General features: G+C 49.3%; 1 non-coding gene across 1 annotated transcript; it reads right to left on the reverse strand.

Moving 5' to 3' along the window:
- Nucleotides 1–1,022: 1,022 nt before the first annotated feature.
- On the reverse strand, nucleotides 1,023–1,183 carry LOC122812383. Its single transcript, XR_006366405.1, has one exon. It is a non-coding gene; the product is annotated as a 5.8S ribosomal RNA (ribosomal RNA).
- Nucleotides 1,184–5,907: the final 4,724 nt, after the last annotated feature.

Raw genomic sequence — 5,907 nt, forward strand, 5'->3', positions numbered from 1 at the left:
TGGGCATGGAGAGAGCTGATGCTATGGGTGGTAGCACTACCCTCTGGGGAGGGGTGCCAACTTCTGTGTGGCCTTCTCAGCCAACCCAGAGCCAGCCACTGTGCACCACCATGAAGGAAGTACAGCTGACAGTGGCTGGTATGCTCAGGGATGACCCACCACCTCTTGAGAGGGGGATCCACCTCACCTGGGTTGCCGATGGGGCCGCTGAAGTGAATCATCCAGGTGGACCGTGCAGACCCCTCCCATTTACATCTGAAAAGTTTCATGCCCTCCAGAACTCTCCCTTCAAAGTTCTGTTTAACTTTCCCTTACAATACTTGTCCACTATCAGTCTCGTGCCAGGTTTTGCCTTAGATGGAGTTACCACCCACTTTGGGCTGCATTCACAAACAACCCGACTCCAGGAAGGGCTCCGGAGGCCACCTCCGGCCTCACACTATCTGTGGCTGAGCCTTGATCACAAGGACTTGAGCACCCTGGGTAGAACCAGTGAGACAGACTTCTGTACACCACATTTCCCTGCACCTGTTGCCTGGGAGGGGATTTGGTGCTGGGCTCTTCCCTCTTCACTCACTGTTACTGAGGGAATCCTGGCAAGTTTCTTTTCCTCTGCTTAGTAATATGCTTGAAGTCAGCACATCTTATCTGAGGTTACATTCCAAGCATGGTCATGGGGGACAGGTGGTGCAGGTCACTGGGACGGATGGATGTGCTGCCCCTTGCCTGGCCCAAGCACCTGCTCCACTGCTGCTGGACTCCAGGAGGCAGAGGAGAGCCAATGCAGCTCTAGCACATGGGAATTGGGTTGGTGGATGTCAGGCCATACCTCCAGGAGGGCAGCCAAATGGCAATACCAGTGACACCCCCCAGGGTGGGCCGGAAGTGTGCCTCTGCCCTCCCATCCATGGTGTAGATGGGCTTCTCAGTTCCTGGGGGATGGGGCCCACAACAGGCACCCTTGACTCCCTGGTCATACCCTCACTAGGGGTGGGACACCCCTGTGGTAATGGATGGCATGACAACCCTCAGAAAGGTGTAGCCTTGGGAGTAACCTGGGGCTGCAAAGTGCATTCAAAGTATCGATGATCAATGATCAATACATCCTGCAATTTACATTAGTTCTTGCAGTTATCTGCGTTCTTCGTCTATGTGCAAGCCAAGTGATCCACCTCTCAGAGTTGTACAATTCTTGCTCGGGTGCTGTGAGTACCACTGCCTACATGGCATCATACCAGGAGATGAGCAGGCAAAGTTTCACAGGCATGGTCATGAGTGCCTAGATCAGGATTCCTGGCCACATGCCACAGGATGGCAAGGAGTCCCACAAGTGTGTGGCCAAACTGCTAACCTTCCTGGTCTTCAAAATTATGCCCAGCAGAGAGCAGGGTGTCCTCCTCAGGTACATGCGACCACTATCAAGGGAAGAGGACACTGGTGTGCACCCCTGGGGGTGGCCTTGTGCAGCTGGAGGGGAGGACATAATGTCGCCTACCAGGACAGCACCCTCTTCCCCTCCAGTGCGGATAGTCTGGCATTTCCGTCTTGCACAGCAGACTGCACCACTGGGCCAGACTACCCCCTTCACAGCTGTCCCCTCAGGGTGGCAGAGGAGCATCTGTGCCTCCCATGTGGACAGAACTCCCCCTCCCATCACCAGGAGTGAGGGGGAATAGATGCCACCCCACCTTTTGCTCCCTCTCTCCCCCTGGAGTCACGGGATCTGTCCCACTGGCCTCTGCTGGGTTGTGTGGAGAGAGAGAGACAGATAGGGTCAGGGTGGTGGAGTGAGGAGAGGCGGTACCTAAGGACAGCACCATCCTGGGGACCAACCCCATTAATGATCCTTCCACAGGTTCACCTACAGAAACCTTGTTATGACTTTTACTTCCTCTAAATTATCAAATTTGATCTTCTTCTTGGTGCACCACCAGGGCCATAACTGACTCCAGCAGGGTCAATCGGGGAAATCACTAAACCATCCAATTGGTAGTAGCAACAGGCAATGTGTACAAAGGGCAGGGACTTAATCAATGCAAGCTTATGACCTGCACTTACTAGGAATTCGTCGTTCATGGGGAATAATTTAAAACTCTCTACTCTATCATGAATGGGGTTCAGTGGATTACCTGGACATGTTGGCCAAGGATAAACACATGCTGATCAACATACATGCAGCACCCGGCATCTAAGAGCATCACAAACCTGTTATTGCTCAATCTTGTATGGCTGAAAGCCCCTTGTCCCTCTAAGAAGTTGGAGACAATTGCAAGGGGTTGCATAACTAGTTAGCATGACAAAGTCTCCTCCATTATCAGAATTAACCAGACAAATTGTTCCACCAACTAAGAACAGCCATGTACCCCCGCCCACAGAATTGAGAAAGAGCTATCAATCTGTCAGTCCTTTCCATGTCATGGCGGGGTGAGTTTTTCCATGTTGAGTCAAATTAAGCCACAAGCTCCAGTCCTAGTGGTGCCCTTCTGTCAATTTCTTATTCCCCAGCAGGTCTTCAAAATAACACCGCCAGATCTCTAATTGACATCATTTATAGTCAGAACTGCAATGGTATCTGATTGTCTTCAAACCTCCAACTTTCCTTCTTGATTAATAAAAACATTCTTGGCAAGTGCTTTCACTTTCATTCGTCTTGCACCAGTCCAAGAATTTCACTTGTAGTGGCACAATACGAATGCCCCCGGCTGTCCCTCTTAATCATGGACTCAGTTCTGAAAAGTAACAAAATAGAACTGGAGTCCTATTCCATTATTCCTAGCTGAATCATTCAGGTGACTGGCCTGCTTTGAACACTCTAATTTTTTTCAAATTAAATCCTTTGGACTCCCAGGACACTCATTTAAAAGCATTGAGCATCAAGAGGCAGAGGTTGGAACAAGCGGTAGCTCACCTCACAACAGACTGGCAGCCCGATCCCAAGATCCAGCTATGAGTTTTTTAACTGCAGCAACTTTAATATACAGTATTGGGGGCTGAAATTGCTGTGGCTGCTGGCAACAGACTTGCCCTCTGACAGATCCTTGTTGAAGGATTTAAAGTGTACTCATTCCAATTACAGGTCCTCGAAAGAGTCTTGTATTGTTATTTTTCATCACTACTTCATTGAGTCGGGAGTGGGTAATTTGCATGCTTGCTCCCTTCCTTGGATGTGGTAGCCATTTCTCAGGCTCCCTATCTGGAATCAAACCGTAATTCCCTGTTACTCATGGTCACCATCGTATGCACAGATAGTACCATCGAAGGTTGATAGGACAGATATTCGAATGTCGTGTCACCACCATGAGGACCAAGTTTATCTAGAGTCACCAAAGCTGCCAGGCTAAGATCCAGATTGATTTTGCTCTGATAAATGCATGCATCCCTGGAGGTCAGCACTCATCAGCATGTATTAGCTCTAGAATTACCACAGTTATCTAAGTAACGGTGGAGCAATCAAAGGAACCATAACTGATTTAATGAGCAATTCACAGTTTCACTGTAGTATCCATGTGCACTGAGACTTGCATGGCTTAATCTTTGAGAAAAGCATATGCTACTGGTAGGATCAACCAGAGAGGAACACCTTGATGGGCAGGCAGAGAGGAGGGTCCACAGCCCACACCTCCAATGACTGGAGGGGTCCCTTTCCCCATGGAGGGGGTCACCCCGGGTGCTGGTCATGGACTGGCAACTGTGACCCTGGAGGGCCACTGGCTTGTGCAGGATGCGGCAGCACTCAGAGGCAGACAGAGAGAGGGTGGCCCTCTCATCCTCGCTCCCATGCTCAGGTTGTGTGGCTGCCAGTGGACAGTGGCCTCAGAGTATAATACCACAGCATGTGACAAGACCCCTTTGCCTTAGCCCAGGCTCATCCGACTCACCTTGACTTTAATCCTGCGGGGTGTGGAATTCTAGGCACCATCACCCACCGCTCACTCCCTGGGTGGAGCAGTTTGACCCGCACACTGTGACCTTGACAAAGACAGTGCAGGTGCCCTCCATCAGAGGGAGTTGGTAGGCCCGATCGATTGATCGATGGCGGGGATGAGGATGGCACCTGGGGGGAGTGGTGACTCTCATCTTGGTCTGGGAGCTGGCCTCCCATGGACAAACCTCACCTCCCATGGACCCCACAGTCTCTTGGACATCCCCTGGAGCTGGGACCTAGATTCAGACTCGACACTGATAGGATGTCCCATAAGTCCTGAAGGCTGCCAAATCATGCTGGATCACATGTGCCCACCAGCCAATCTGGGGAGCTAACCTGCAGGGTGTGACCAGCCCTGCGGAACTAATTTTATGACAAATGACAAAATTATTTCCAGCACAGGGAAGTAGGCCAGCTAGAGGGGCTCAGCCTGACTTCCTCCAATGGCTGCCACACTGATGCCCAGCACATCTGGGATGCAGCCTGGCAGTACTGCCTCTGAAGCCCCTGTACTACCTGGGCTGTCAACATCAGGTAGTATTACCCTGGCAGTTGGTGCTCTCTGGGTGAATTGGTGGTGGTGGTGTTTTGTCACCTTTTGAATGTGCATTGCCTTCTCAGTACCACAATGCTGATGCACAACATGGTGTCATCACAAGTATGCCCTCACCCCTCAATCTTCTTCTTCTTTTTGTTTTTTTACTAAAATACCTTAACTCTATTTAAGCTGCATATAATAGGGATTAGTCACCTACCACACTACCTTTAAGGGAACATCCAACTATGCAGCCATGTGGGCTGTCCTAACCTAGCAAGTTCTCTAACACAGCATGGGCAGCAGAGCTTCCAGAAAATATGACACGGAGGGGATAGAAATGTAATGTAGAATTCATTAATTAATTTAGCTGTGTTGCAAAGTTCTTATAGTCAGAAGTCATTCATTACAGAAAAGTTAAAGCTCTAAATCAGAGCACGTGGCAATGACAAGCTTAAAGAAATAAGAGGTAAGTTCTGGCATCTTAACCTCTTAGCACAGAGATGAGGTCTAAAACAGAGCAAAGAGGGACAAAGGCCAGAGCCAGGCACAATGTTGAAAGCCCTCTACTTAAAGTTGAAAGAATACCAGGGTATGAGATAGTAAGCATTCTAAAGTGTATGCTACACTAAAATGCCTGCATTTATTTACTGACTTCAGTTCTCAGAGATTTAAAAGAACAACTTCACACTATAAAGGACCCTGACTAATCTACCTTCACCTACAACCTTGCACTGCCCAGTCCTGGTGTTACAGACAACGTTAGCAATGCTAACCTTAATTGCGACCTTGTTAAGGATCCTGTTTTACTGAAAGAAAATGGCAAAACACAAAACAAAAAAGTGCATGCACACACACACACACACACACACACACACACACACACACACACACACACACACACACACACACACACAAATATATATATATGGGTCTACCTGACAACGTCGACAGCTTAGAACGCCGACACTGAGAACACCGATGCCAGAAGATCGACAACTGAGAAGACCGATGGATGAAAACACCGACGCTGAGAACACCGACATGGGAAAAGGCTGTGTAAGTATGCAGTAGTGATGAACGTTAGGGTGCAAGTAAGGTAAGTGTGCGATATTGACAGTCTGTAGGGACAGGGGTGGGTTAAGTGAGTTAGTGTTAGGGCGCGGGTTAGGTAAGTGTGCGGTAGTGATAGTCTTTGGGTTAGGGGTGGGTTAAGTGAGTTAGGGTTAGGGCGCGGGTTAGGTGAGTGTGCGATAGTGACAGTCTTTGGGTTAGGGGTGGGTTAAGTGAGTTAGGGTTAGGGCACGGGTTAGGTGAGTGTACGATAGTGACAGTCTTTGGGTTAGGAGTGGGTTAAGTGAGTTAGGGTTAGGGCGCGGGTTAGGTGAGTGTGCGATAGTGATAGTCTTTGGGTTAGGGGCGGGTTAAGTGAGTTAGGGTTAGGGCG

This window comes from Protopterus annectens, chromosome 9.part0, assembly GCF_019279795.1.
Source record: "Protopterus annectens isolate FY-2018-M chromosome 9.part0, PAN1.0, whole genome shotgun sequence".
In the NCBI taxonomy this organism is placed as follows: Eukaryota; Metazoa; Chordata; order Ceratodontiformes; family Protopteridae; genus Protopterus; species Protopterus annectens.